Source organism: Macrobrachium nipponense, chromosome 36 (genome assembly GCF_015104395.2).
Source record: "Macrobrachium nipponense isolate FS-2020 chromosome 36, ASM1510439v2, whole genome shotgun sequence".
Taxonomy (NCBI): Eukaryota; Metazoa; Arthropoda; class Malacostraca; order Decapoda; family Palaemonidae; genus Macrobrachium; species Macrobrachium nipponense.
The window spans coordinates 46,986,431-47,001,647 of NC_087220.1; the positions used below are offsets into that span (position 1 = coordinate 46,986,431).

The 15,217-nt window shown below is 51.9% G+C and overlaps 1 protein-coding gene across 1 annotated transcript in view; it reads left to right on the plus strand.

Annotated features, from left to right (window-relative positions):
• LOC135203319 (uncharacterized) overlaps positions 1–15,217 on the plus strand; it is a 319,432-nt gene that overhangs the window by 209,222 nt on the left and 94,993 nt on the right. The window lies entirely within an intron of this gene.

Consider the following 15,217-nt stretch of genomic DNA (forward strand, 5'->3'; position numbering starts at 1 on the left):
TATTCGTATAAATAGTGAAGCACTACTAGGTTTAGATTCTCAGCCGCTCCTATCAATAAAAACGCTGATTAGCCGCCCCAACAACCTTTAAGTAATCCCGGTTGTTTGTTTTGAAAAGTCCGAGCTGCTGGGTCGCTATACAGTAGCATGGCGGTAAATGAAAATGGGCATTTAGGGTTTCGGGAAGTTATTCCTGACCAGTCCGCGTTGGTCCAATGGCGGAACATTACGATTGATACAGGTAAATATGAAAAGTACTTAGATTTATTGATTAATATTTGTAAATTAAGACCTACCTATTTAGGCTGCTACCTACTTAGGCTAAGTACCTACCTAGGGTAAGCAATCACGGAAGATCCATCGTTATCACGCTGGCCGGGTCCTATTCACTCGTTATTTAATTGGTGAAACAAGAATACAATTACAACTTTAAGCATTCCATTCAAAAAATTGAAGTTTCGTCAACATAATGTGATTTAGGGTAAAACACCACGGCAGGCCAAACAGGCCACCTACAATCAACGCTTGCCACCCTCCGAAAAAGTACATTATAACACGTCCTGACACCGGAGATGGGCATCAGTCGCGACTTGTTGTTGGTGAGAAATGGAGCTAAAGACCTCTACTCTCCTTTCGAAGTAAGTATTTTCTCCAAAGTTAGAAATTAAGGCCAAATTTTAAGATTTAGAGAGAGGGTAGTGAAAAGGGCGTCCACGGCAGTGGAAATCTCACCAAAACGCTTTAGAAATTTTTACTTAGGGTAGATCACCACGGCAGGCCAACCAGGCCACCTACAATCAACGCTTGCCACCCTCCGAAAAAGTACATTATAATGTGTCCTGACACCCGAGATGGGCATCAGTCGCGACTTGTTGTTGGTGAGAAACGGAGCTAAAGACCTCTACCCTCCTTTCGAAGTAAGTATTTTCTCCAAAGTTAGAAATTAAGGCCAAATTTTAAGATTTAAACAGAGGGTACTGAAAATGGCGTCCACGGCAGTGGAAATCTCACCAAAACGCTTTAGAAATTTTTACTTACAACTAAAAATGTTTCGAAGATTGACGCCATCTCGATGTTTACGGAGTCGCTTGTGTCAACAAACTTTCCATTTCCTGTGATAAATCCGCACACCACTTGTACCTACAGACGCTGGAGCACTTTCATCACAACAATCGAAACACGATTTCTCACCAACAAACAAGCCAGGAGTAAACAGCTGTTTTGGTAGAAGATGACGAGAAGCGTGCTCTTAGCTAATTTTTAAATAAGTAGTAAAACATCAATATTTTACATATTTATGATGATTAGGGTAGAATATCACGACAGGCCAACCCTCATCACGGTGGACGGGTCTTATTCACTCGATATTTAATTGGTGAAACAAGAATACAATTGCAACTCTAAGCGTACCATTTAAAAGACTGAAGTTTCGTCAACATAATGTGATATATGAAAGCCCCATACGAACTAAAATAAGCATGTGAGCTCTTCGTAAAATATGTTTTCAAGGCAGTTTTGAAATCCAATATGGCGGCTACGTTTTGCATGGACGGTTCTCATCAGTGACGGCCACCATCTTTCCCCAGCCTTCCCAGCACTCATTTGAACAATGTTAGCGTATATATGTAACGTTTATTGATCTTACTCAAGACTGCAGTTGTAATCAGCACAATAAAATAACATTTTGTGGCCTATATTAGTGAAAGTATGAAACTTGTTATTCCCGGGGTTATGGTTTGAACTGAATTCATTCTTACCTTGTAATCGGCAGTTTTTATCCTTACTGCCATCACAACTGAAACTCCACAGTGCTTATTTGATTGTTATTATACACATTTTGGTCTCAGTTCACTCCACATTGCACTTTAAACCCGTTGCTGTTTCTGGTTTCTAAGCGCGCGCGCCATAAACACAATTACGAACAGCAGACGACGACAGACGACGAAAGTGCAAAGTTTTATTCCCTAAACTGTTTACTTTACTCGTTATTTAGTTTAAATTTACTTTGTTATTTAACAATTGTTCCGACACGGCATACAAACCTTCGGTCCTTTTACAATAGGAAGGTACTAGCGGCAGCTGGATAGGTCGTAAGCTTTCGAACAAGGGGTTCGGTAGTTAACTGCTTGTCTGACAGGCGCGCGCGCGCGACTGGGAGGTAAACAAATCACTCTTGCTTTCGGCCTCACAGCGAGTAGACGTGTGTGTTCGACGCTCTCTGCCCACTTCTCGTCGTTTGCTTTCCCTGAGTATATGGTTGTGTTTGTGTATGAGTTATCATTGTAAGTACAATCATTTCCTCTTTATTAATCCAATTGTGAATTACTTGATCAATTATGGAATCTACGCGCCCGCTACCCTCCGGAGATTGTGCCCGGGTACCGAAGGGCGTAAATGCGGTAAGTTCCGCTCGTTCCCTGAAATTGATCCACATATTTTGTGCGCTCGGTGTCGGGGCCGCGAATGCACCCGAGCCGAGCCCTGTGAAGTGTGTTTTTTTATGGGTTCCTTTGGGGTCGGAGGCGCAGTGGGGCTTGTACGAAGGTAGGAAGAAGCGAAGGCCTGCAAAGGAGTCGTCAGAAAGCTCTCCCGCGACTCCTTTGGTTACGGACACTTCGTCTTCTTTCCTACCGCCCGCTTCAGCTTCCCACGTTTGGCGCCTTCCCCTTCGGGGGGGGTTTCTAGGTCCTTCTCCTCACCCGATCTGTCGAGTGTGGAGGAGGGCGCGAGATACCCCGATGTCGAGTTGTACTCTGGGTCCTCTATCCGTTCGTCTGCATCGCACGAACGGGTAGAGATCCTGCTCATCACCCGACCTTGCTTCCTCAGGTGCTGTTGCCGCGAAGGACGACCTCGGACAGGTGTGGGCATCGTTGGGTCTGCAGGGCATGCCGAGTGTCCAGGGGCTGCTCTACCATCTCGCTGGCTCCGTGGCGGTCACGCATGCTATGGTGACGACCACCACCACGACCCTTTCAACTCCTGGCTATGCTTCACCTCCTCACCTGGTGTACACCCCGCACGCGGTCTCTGTTACACCAACTACATCGGTGCAGGGGCCAGTCGCCGTACCACGGGGGAGTGTGATGCCGCCGCCTGGGTTTGCCGTGCTGCCTCGACCGGACTTCGTGTGCCCGAAGAGCTCGCCCCTGGACCTCCCACCAGTACCTAGGATGTCTGTGCCGCTGGTCCGTCCACCTGGGCCGCCTGTACAGCCTGCCGTACCTGCCGTACCTGTCCAGCCGCTGTTCACGGACGTGATGTTGCCGACCACTGCTGCCGTTCCTGTATCTGTTCCTGCCGTCTCCACTGCTGTTCCTGTGATGCCTGCACCTGCTGACGTTGTTCTGTTCGTGGCGCCGCTGCTCCGATGCCGATCTGTTCGGACAGGTACGTCCGGGCCCTGTTGCTTCGGCAACAGCAGCCCCGGCTCCGCCCTGGATGACAGATCTGACATCGGTCCTGAGGAAGCTGACGAAGAAGAAGAAGAGGAGGAAGGTGTCGTCGTCGTCTTCATCGTCTTCTTCGTCGTCGTCGTCGTCTGCCGCCTCTTCCCCTTCTTCTTCTAAGGCTCCCCCGCCTAAGAAGAAGAAGGTCGCCTCCTCTCCCCCTAAGAAGTCTCCTTCGGGGAGCTTATAAGGTTCCCGTCTCGCTCCGGTGAGACGGGGGGTTCTTCCGCTGGTCGCCCTGCTCCTTCGGGGCAGGACCCGTCTCTTCTTCCGTAAGGCAAGAAGACTACGGGACCAGAGGAGTGCCGGCTAACACCGGCACTTCCTCGCCTGCTGTTAGTGGTTCGACCACGGCAGCAGGATCCGTCTCGGCCTCTCGTTCGCGAGAGGTACCGAGTGCACGGTCGCCCTACCAAGCGACCGTGCAGCTAGGAACTAGACCTCTGAGCCAGCTCAGCGTCAGGTTCACGGCACGGAGCGGAAGACTGGTGACAGCCGCGCACGCGACTCTCACCAGACCAGCTCTCGCTCTCGCGCGAGCAGCTGGCTACCCGGGCTGACGTGACGGTCCACGACCGGCCACGGGCTGAGGCTGGGAAGAGGTCCCCCCGTTCGCCGGCACCAGCCACGGCTGGTACCAGCGACGTGACGCGCCGTGAGGATACGCACCGGTCTCACCGTGACAGTGGAGCTCGCTGGTCGCCTGACCGTCACTCTCGCAGAGAGCGATCGGGTACGGCGACCCCAGCACCAGCTCTTCTGACCAAACGAGACCGGGCCGCTGTCTCAGTCCAGTCCGTTCTCCACAGCGAGACGGGCTCGACCAGGCCTGCAGCTCGATCGCCCCCCCCTAGATGCTGACCCCTTGGCGTGGGTAGGGGGCTTAGGGACCAGCAGCTGTGCCGTGATGCCTGGTGGGTTTCCGTTTTCACTGGTCCTTGGGGCTCAGCTGCTGATCCAACTAAATTAGTCAGAACTTTGCCTTCTTTCTGCAATATTTTCATTCTTACTACATCCTTCTCCTTCATGTAATTTTTTTTTTTCCCTTTGGATTAATTGCGGAAATTTCCACCTTTGATAAAATTTACTGGACCTGGTAAACAGAAAAGATATCATAGCCGGGGACGGGTTTTGGGTTTTATCTGAAGCTAAAATAGTGGGAAAAACCGTGGCAGGACCATCAACTGCCTGATAATGTTCGGACCTGGAGTAGGTGATATCAGGCGGTAAAAAACTATTTTGCAGGGCTGGACCACGGATTCCAGGGGGGTCTAGTTTTGCGGATAGGACTCTCGGCATTCTGTCCGGTTTGCCCATAATGTGATTAGGGTGGGGATGATTGTATTCTGGTAATACTCTCAGTCCTATCAAGCGGGTTTGGCTTACACTTGGGCCACTCTAATCATGTTGTGCCATCCCCTGTGGGGTAGGGTAGGGACGCGGACATTTGGGAGTCTGTTCTCACTTGTGCCATTGGTGGAAGAATAAACTTCATGAAAAGGGCTTGATGATGTCTTTTTACGGTTTTCAGGTTTGTTATTTATTTTGATTTATTTTTGTTTTTTTTTTTTTTACCAATACTTTGATCCCTTTATGAATAATACAAATAAAGAATCAAAGTACCCCTGGACCCTTTGATGGTAATGAATCGGCACAGTTGATGACTGCAGGAACCTCCACTGGCAACCTTCCTCTGGAAAACTCCAAAAAACCTTCCAGTGTAATCACCACTGAAACCCTCATGCTCCAGTACGGAGTAAGGGGAAATTTAGTAAAAATATAGTTACAGAAATAGGACCCGGAATGTTTGAAAACTCGTATGATAAATATTTGATTTTTAATTTGGAAGACTCTGATTGTGACATTTTTAATGTATATAAAGATATTGTCAGGTGCTGTGGCCGAGAGCCTAAGATTTCTTCTGAGGGGCGAGGAAAGCTGACAGTGGAATCTGCCTCAGCAAAAGAGAGTGAAAAGCTAAAAACATTATCTCACCTTGGAGGAGTTAAAGTAGAGTGTGCAGTACATGCTTTTTGGAATTACTCCAAGGGCATGATATATGCACCCCAGCTTGTGACTTACTCTGAGGAAAGGCTCGTAGAGGAATTAAGGGATCAAGGGGTAATAAGAATTGAAAGAATGAAGAAGAAGATAAATGGAGTCCTAGTCCCACTTCCCAATTTAATTGTTACTTTCAATTCCACCCGATTGCCTAGTAGTATAGTGAAAGCAGCCTGGTTACGTTTTAAGGTTAAACAGTATATCCCAAGACCGAGGAGATGTTTTTATTGTCAAGAATTTGGACACATGTTGGGGTCATGCAGACAGAAATTACAAGGCAAGCCTGCTACTTGTGTTAAATGCAGTGAGCCAGAGCATGGCATATGTAATAAGGAGGCCAGATGTGTGCATTGTGGAGAAAATCATCCATCATCTTCACTTAATTGCGATGTATACATCATGGAAAAAAGGAAAAAGAAATTCAGACATTAAGAGTGACCGAACGTATCACATTTGGAGAGGCAAAAGAGAGAGTGTTGAGTCAGTACATTAGACCAGGAATATCCTTTTCCAGTGTTGCTGCCAACCGAAGAAGAAATATCAATGTCACCAAAACTAATGTTAATAAAACACCAGTTACGACCTCTACTCGTGCCTCTTTGGAGGCGGCGCCAGTGATTGCTGGCGCTCATGCCTCTTCGGAGGCTGCGCCAGTGACTCCTGGCGCTCCTGCCTCTTCGGAGGCCGTGCCAGTAATTCCTGGTGCCCCTGCTTCTTCTGAGGCAGTGCCAGTAATTCCTGGCACCCCTGCCTCTTTGGAGGCAGTGCCAGTTGATTCTGGCACTCCCGCCTCTTTGGAGGCAGTGCCAGTGGTTTCTGGCACTTCTGCTTCTATGGAAGCAGAACCAATGATTTCTGGGACTCCTGCCTCTCTGGAGGCTGTGCCAGGTGGTACCTGGCACTTCCACTCACTGGAGGCTGTACCAGCTTTAAATGGTGCTTCTGATCCTTTGGAGAATGCACCAATGTCCAACCTTCACACCCCTCCTCAGGCAGCATCAGCTTTGTCTGGTGTTCCTGAGACCGATAACCCTCTGAAAAGGAAGGCAGCCATAAATAATCGGTCTCCTTCCAGAAATAAGGAGCAAGTCAGTAAGCTGAAAGCTCTTAAAAGAGGCTCTAATTTAACAGCCTCTAAAGGGAAGTAAATTCATTCATTTTCTACAGTGGAACTGTCAGGGATTAAGAGCTAAATGGGAAGAATTAAGGCTGCTCATATCAGAAGGTGTCTCCTGTTTGTATAGCTCTGCAAGGAGACAATGATTGGTAATAATAGTTGCCCCAGCCCACGAGGAGTATACATCCTATCACTCCACCTATAATTTGAATATTGGAAGCATGGTGGTGTCGCTTTGTATGTTCGAAATGACACCCCACAAAATCCTATCCAGTATCCAATCAGCATTGCAAGTGATAGGTGTGCAGATCCATTTGCAAAGAAAATATACAATATGCTCTCTTTATCTACCACCTAATGAAGCCTTCCCCCATCAATGAATTTAAATCTCTTGTTCAACAGTTACCACGCCCTTTTCTTATTTTGGGAGATATGAATAGCAGAAATCCTCTTTGGGGTGACATCATCACCAATCAAAGAGGAAGGTGTTTAGGTTCCATCATAGAAGATGAAAATGTTGGGATCCTCAACTCTGGGGAGTCTACGCATTTCCATGTTCAAACAGGCACGTTGTCAGCAATTGATTTATCTATATGTAGTGATGACTGTATTATTGACTTTAATTGGAGAACTATAAATGATGTAGATTACCAGTGACCATTTTCCGATAGTAGCGAGTGTAGCATCAAGTCCTCCATCTTCAAGGCTACCCAAATGGAACATTGGTAAAGAACTGATTGGTCAACATTCCAGGAGCACAGCTCAATAGATGACTCTGCTGATGACTTTCCCTGTGTAGATGACGCTCTTGACTTTTTGAATACAATGATGTTCTCAGCTGGTCTTCAGTCTATACCTAGGACTTCGGGCAAATTTGTCCGCCGACCAGTTCCCTGGTGGACACGTAAATGCCAGGAAACTCATAGAAATATGAGATCTGCCTTCACCAGATACCGCAGACGAAAATGTGAGTATTATCGTGTAGATTTCGAAAAGCGAGAGCTCATTTTCGCATGGAAATAAAAAAAGCACGAAAAAGAATCTTGGACGATATTCATATCTTCACTAAATTCGAAAACTCCTCTGACTCTAGTTTGGAAGAGAGTTAGAAAAATAGCAGGCAAGTTTACTCCTTGTCAACCTCCCGTTATCAAGGTGAATGGTTGTGAGGTAGCAGACCCCCAGTTAGTGGCAAATGAGTTTGCTAACTAATCATTTTGCTAATGTTGCGAAGAAAAATGATGATAGACCCTATTCAGCTCAAAGACAGATAATAGAACAGGTCGAAATTGATTTTAATACCTTAAGACATGAGCAATACAATGCTCCTTTGTTCCGATACGTAATACAAAACCATCGGTCCTTTAACAATAGGAAGTAGCTAGCGCAGCTGGAACGGTCGTAAGCTTCGAACAAGGGGAGAACGGTAGTTAACTGCTTGTCCGATCGTCGCGCGCCGCGCGACTGGGAGGTAAACAAATCACTTTTGCTTTCGGCCGTGTGTGGGGAAGGACGTGTTCGCCATCGCTCTGCCCGCTTGTCGTTTGCTTCAATTCTTGAGTATTTGGTTTCTATTTCTGTGTATCAGGGAGTGATAGTAAGTACTTTTTTCTCTATTTCAATTGATTACAATGAGTGAATCAGAGGAAATTGAAATTTCACCGCGCCCTCCAGTCGCCCGTAGAGTGTGTCCCGGGCTGGAGGGACGTAAATGTGGGGGGTTCAGGTCCTTTGTGGAGGTGGACCCCCACAGAGGTTTGTACTCGTTGTCGAGGGCGAGAGTGCTCTCGTAAACGAGCCATGTATGGTTTGTATGAATTGGTCCGAGGCGCAGTGGGTGCTGTACGAGGGCAGGAAGAGACTTTAGGCCGGCCAAGAAGTCATCGGAAAGTCCAGTGACTCCTTTTGGTGACGGACACTTCGTCCTCTTTCCTGCCTCCCGGCCAGCCCCCACGGTTTGCGCCTTCCCCTGCGGGGGGGTAGCGGAGTCCGTTTCCTCTCTCGATCCGTCGAGTGTGGAGGAGGGCGCCCGCTACCCGGACGTACAGTTGTATTCGGGGTCTTCTGTCCGCTCTGGGGGGGGAATTTCGCCCCCAGGCGCGGGGAAGCCCCTCCTATTAACCCGACTCTTGCTTCCGCAGGTGTGTCAGCAGCGAAGGACGACTTGGGACAGGTGTGGGAGTCGCTGGGACTGCAGGGAGTGCCCAGCATCCAAGGGTTTGATACAGCGGTTGGCGGGGGTGGGTCGGCCGTGGTCACTCATGGTGCGGTGACCACCACGACGACCACATTAACTACCCCCGCGTATGAGATGCCACCACATCTCGTATATACGCCTCACATAATGTCGGTGACACCCACGGTGGCAGTACAAAAACCAATTGCCGCCGTTCCAAGAGGACGATGCCACCACCACCTAGGATTTTTCTTTGCCGACCCGGACTTCCGCTGCCCCAAGAGTACCCCCCTGGACCTGCCGCCAGTGCCACGGATTGTCGGTGACTGTCGACAGGACGCCTGGCTCTCCCTTAGTACCTGCCGTGCCTGCCGTACCTGTGGCCGCTCCAGCGACTCTTTCCTTTTCAGGTGCACATTCAATTTCAGATGTTCCTGCTGTTCCTGCTGTTCCCGGACCTGTTCCTGCCGTTCCCGCTGCTGGTGTTGCTGTAACAGTCTCAGGTCCTTCCGGACAGGTGCAGTCGGGCCCTGTTGCTTCGGCAACTGCCCCGGCTCCTCCTGGATGGAAGACCTGACGTCTGTCCTGCGGAGCCTGGCGAAGAAGAAGAGGAGAGGAAAGAAGGTGTCGTCATCGTCTTCATCGTCTTCTTCGTCGTCTGCTGCCTCTCCTTCCCCTTCGACTTCTAAGGCCAAACAGCCGCAAGAAGAAGAAGGTTGCCTCCTCCCCCCCCCCCCCCTAAAAAGACTCCTTCGGGATCTTCTAAGGGCCCGGCTCGCTCAGGCGAGCTGGCGGGGAGCTCTCGGCTGCTGGTCCTCCTGTTCCTTCGGGTGCGGGGCCCGTCGCTTCTTCTGCAAAGAAGAAGTCGACGGGGACCAGAGGTGCATCAGCTTCGGCTGGTGCGTCCTCACCTGGTGCTAGTGGTTCTGCCGCTAAACCAGGTTCCGTCTCGGCTGCTTCTCGTTCGCGAGAAGCACCGAGTGGACGCTCTTCTAAAGAGGACCGTCCAGCCAAAGTTTCGACGGCCGAGCTCGCTCGCCGTCAAGACAGCGGCACGGAGCAGAAGACTGGCGAGAGTCGTGCACACGACTCTCGCCAGGCCACTGGACGCTCTCGCAGCGGGACCAGCCGGCTGCTCGGGTGACGTGACGGTCACTGACCGGCCACGGGTTTGAGGCGAGGAAGGAGTTCCCCACGGCCGCCGGTACCAGCCACGGCTAGTACCAGCGGTTTGACGCGCCGAGAGGACGCTGGCCGGTTCTCGACGCGAAAGGGAGCCTAGCAGGTCACCCGTCCGCCCGCTCCCGATGGGACCGGGCGAGACGGTGACCAGCGGCAGCTCGCCTGACGCTAGAGAGCGGTCTCGACGTTCTCAGCCGAGCCAATCGCCCCAGGCGAGCGGCGACGCTAGGCCTGCTGCTAGACCGTCACCGCGGGTTGACGATCGGCAGCAGCCCTCTGCGCACGCTGGTCCTGCCAGCGAGCGGCGAGCGTCAGGTCTGCCTCTCCTATACCTTCAACCTCCTCGGGCTATACCGGGAGGAGCGAGGTACCAAGGAGCGATCACGAGAGGTGCGCCGCTCGTGACCCAGCTATGACGCCGTACGGCTCAGGCACGGTCTTAGGACCGACCAGGACGTACGCGCAAGTAGTTGGAGGCGACCGTCAGGGGTCTGTCGCTGTTCCTCCTTCTGAAGGAGGAGTATCGAGGGATATTGCTCTTGTTGGAGGGACTGGACGGTCCTACTCCACAGGACGCTGTTGACGCCCGAGATACAGAGGAACTTCGCGGAAGTCATTAAGCTGATGCGTCTGCATAATGGCCTCGCGGAAGGATCGCCGCTACCACCATCAGAGCCCACGTCCCGGCTCGAGTCATTTTGGGGTCCCAAGAGGGAGCCCAAAATGATGATGGGGTTGCCACGATCAGAGCTTGCGGACTCCAGTCCTGGATCAGGTGGAGAATCTCGTCTCAGGACTGGAGGACTCGCTAAAAATCCGGACGGTCCTCTAAGCTGCTTCCTCCTCCTCTACAGCGGCAGAGGCGTTTTTACGTGCCATCAGAAGACCCGATACTGCCGAAACAGGTTAACCCGGAGTTAGCGAGGCTGACTCCAGGTGTGTCCCTGCAGCAGCTCCTGTCGGAGAACCTATGGTTCTCGCAGCAGGAGGCACTTGCCCTGGAATCTACCGCTATGGCAGCATTCCAGGCAGTTTCCTGGTTGGATTTGTGGTCCCCTCACAATATCCAAGTGGCGGCCGGCTCCGGGAGTTCTGCTCTCGAAAGACGACGCTTCCTTCAGGAGACTGTGCCAGTCTGGAGGAAGAGCAATCTCTTACCTCGCCCATCAGACTGCTAACCTGTGGGCCAACTTGGTTCTTCGGCGTAGGGACGCAGTCCTTACCCGAGTGACCAAGGGGGCTGGGCGTGAGGCGGCACTCGGGCTAAGAAATGGACCTCTTAGGAGTTCCCCAGCTCTCTTTCCTGGAGAGATGGTGGACGCTGCGGTGGAACGGCGGCGCACTGACGAGAGTGACCGCTTAGTCCACCAGGCAGTCTCGAAGGTTTCTGGGCAACCTCGAGTAACTGCGGCCAAACCCAAAGAGCTTGGCTAGCGCTTCCACGGCGGCGAAGACGGTTGCACCGTCCAAACCCCGTGTGAAGACTCCAGTTGTTTCGACTTCTGCGAGAGGAGGCCGCAATCAGCCCTCCTCCCAGCCCTCCTTTCCCCGAGGAAGTGCTGGAAAGAAGTCGAAACGAGGAGGGAAACGCTAGGGACGGCGTTCCCCCTCACCTGCTGCCGGAAGTGGGGGGGTGCCTGGCGAGCCATTGGGCGACTTGGCAGCGCTACGGCGCCGAGAACTGGATAGTAGACGTCCTTCGGGAGGGATATCTACTACCCTTCGAGTCTCGGCCCCCCCTCATCTCCAAACCGGTCCATCTACAGACCTATGTCCGGGGATCAGCAAAGGACAACGCTCTTCGACAGGAGATCAAGACCATGCTGGCGAAACGAGCTGTAGAAATCGTGGAGGACCAGTCACCAGGCTTTTACAGCCGCCTCTTCCTAGTGGAGAAGGCATCGGGGGGCTGGCGCCCGGTGATAGACCTCTCTCCCCTGAACCGCTTCGTTCGCACGACGCGGTTCACGATGGAGTCGGCACGCTCAGTGCTCGACTCGATCAGGGGTACGATTTCATGCTTTCGGTGGACCTGAAGGACGCGTATTTTCAAAATACCCATCCATCAGTCCTCCAGAAAGTACCTCCGCTTCATTCTTCGACGGGACGGTGTACCAATTCAGGGCACTTTGTTTCGGTCTCTCAACCGCCCCACAGGTGTTCACGCGAGTGTTCACTCTGGTGTCGGCTTGTTGGGCCCATTCGAACGGGGATACGTCTTCTGAGTATCTCGACGATTGGCTAGTCCTGGCGAGCTCCCGCTCGCAGTTGCTACAGGACAGAGATCGACTCCTCAAGTTTTGTCGCGATCTGGGGATCGTGATAACTACGAGAAGTCCGATCTCGAACCCAAGCAGAAGATGAAGTACCTGGGTATGCTGATAGATACGGTAGCAGGGCAAGTCTTTCCCGCAGACTTGCGTATCAGCAAATTCAGGGAGGCAGCCGGCCGGTTCCTGTCGCGGCAGGAAACAGGCGCACAGCAATGGCAAGTCGTGATCGGCCATCTGTCGTCACTCGAGAAGTTAGTCCCTCACGGGCGTCTTCACCTGCGGTCTCTCCAGTGGAGGCTAAGGGAGAGTTGGTCTCAGGCCAAGGATCCTCCTTACTTTCCCGTGGCTATCACGGACAAGGTGAGGCAGGACCTAGCCTGGTGGCTCGACGACAAGCAACCTCTTAAGAGGAGTGCCCATACGCACTCCCCCCGGAGATGCTTCTGTTCTCAGACGCATCGACCGAGGGATGGGGCGCACACCTGGAGGAGTTGCTGACTGCAGGTGTGTGGGACCATCACGAAAAGCACCTTCACATCAATGTCCTGGAACTCAAGGCGGCGTTCAACGCTCTCCGAGAGTTTCGGGACCGCTTGGTGGGACACTCAGTGTGGTGGATGTGCGACAACACCACAGTAGTGGCATATGTCAACAAGCAGGCTAGTGTCTCTTCCGCTCCATCAGTTGACGGTGCAGGGGCACGAGTGGCCACGGCTCACTCGATAGAGCTGTCAGCACGCTACATTCCAGGCAAGAGGAATGTAGTAGCGGACAAGCTCAGTCGTCGGGATCAGGTGATAGGGACCGAATGGTCCCTACACCAAGATGTGGCGGAAAGGCTCTTCAACCTGTGGGGCCGGGGGGCGACCGGTCGTAGACCTGTTCGCCACCCGGCACAACAGTGAAGACCCAGGTGTTCTTCTCGCCGTGCCGGACCCATGGGCAGCTGCAGAGGACGCTCTCCAACACCCCTGGGACAACCTCTTCGCTTACGCCTTTCCTCCCTTCTGTCTGATTCGGAAAGTGATCAGTCGAGCGCTGGTCACTCCCAATCTCAGAATGATCCTGGTGGCTCCCAAACGGCCTCAAGCCGTTTGGTATCCGGACCTGCTGGCTCTTCTTGCAGACGCACCGAGAGAGCTACCCAACTGGCACAACCTTCTAGCCCAGCCACACGTAGAACGGTACCACCGAGCAGTCCAGTCCCTTCAACTTCACGGCTGGCTGTATCCACCATCTCTTGCGAACGAGAGCTTTTCTCGTAGCGCAGCAACAGAGATGGCTGGACACGTCAGACAGTCCTCTGCAGCTGTATACCAGGGGAAGTGGCCGTCTTCTGTGGTTGGTGTCGTAGACAGGGTCTGTCTCCTCTCAGAGCCACTCTTCAGCAGGTAGCGGATTTCCTCGTGTTTCTTCGCCGAGAGAAGCTCCTCTCAGTACCCACAGTTAAGGGATATAGAGCCGCTCTGGCTCTCGTCCTAAAACTGAGGGGACTGGACATCACGAATTCGTTCGAGATATCCTTGCTAATGAGGAGCTTCGAAAGGTCTTGCCACCCAGGGAACTCAGGCCCCCTGCGTGGGACGTGACTCTCGTCCTTAGGAGTCTGACTCGAACACCGTTCGAGCCACTCCGAGAGTCGTCAGACAGGGATCTGACCCTCAAGACCCTCTTCTTGCTGGCCCTGGCATCGGCGAAGAGAGTAGGGGAACTACATGGCCTTTCTTTTGATGTTAAACATACCAGAGGCTGGGGATCTGTGACGCTCGATTTCGTCCCGAACTTCGTAGCTAAGACTCAGAATCCGTCGATCCCTGACGACAGGTTCGAGTCTTTCACGATCCCCTCCCTGCTGGACTTTACAGATAACGATGCGGATGAGATGCTGCGCTTTTGTCCTGTGAGGGCGCTACGGCGCTATCTGAAGAGAACTCGACATCTCAGGCCTGAGTGTCGACGCCTCTTCGTTAGCACTGGGGTCACCAAGAAAGAAGTCTCCAAGAACACGCTTTCTTTCTGGCTACGTGAGGTGATCAGGAGAGCGTACGAAGCTGGATGGTAGCGACGACATCCAGTACGCTCCGACCGAGAGCCCACGAAGTCAGAGGTATCGGACCCTCCTTAGCGTTCCGTAAGAACTTCTCCGTGGCGCAGGTCCTGAAGGCAGGTGTCTGGGCCAACCAGACCACCTTCACGTCCTTCTACCTTCGGGATATTGCCCACAAGTCCTTGGATACTTTTTTCCTTGGGACCCTGTGGTGGCTGCTCAACACGTTGTGTAAGCTTACCCAGCACCCGAGCAGGCAGAACAGCATCGATTCCTGGTATGACTGGGAGAATGCATGTGTGAATGAGAGAGTGACTGGCTTCTCTTCACCATCTTTTTCTACCTCTACCTGTGGGCAGAGGGATACGGTCGTTACTTGGCTGGAAAGGAAGTCAGATGCAGGTAAGCTATTCAACAGAGCTCATCCTATCTCTTTAACTAGAGATAGGAGTAAATATCACCACTTCTCCAACAAGGGGGAGAAGTGGATGCCAACATGAGACAAACCCATTACTTTACATTGGCTCATGTAAAGGAAAAAGTTCTTACAATGCTGGTACGAAGAGATAACGCTTGCCTCTCTCTTAGTACTCGGCCCAGAGGTCTGACCATTGATCCTGCGGTGCACACCCCGATCAATCGGACAGAGGCTTGGATCCCTCCCTCGCTCTTACGACCAGGGAGGCATTCCAGGGATGGACGAACACCAGTCTGTTCATCAAAAGACTCAGATTCCACCCACCAAGAAGTGAGTCTTCCTATTGTTAAAGGACCGATGGTTTGTATTACGTATCGGAACAAATGACAATTTGTCGAAAATTGCATTTTTCCTAACTATACAAACCTGAGGTCCTTTAACATAAAGTCCCTCCTCATGCCACCCTCACTCTGCGTATTTTGCATGGGCCAAAA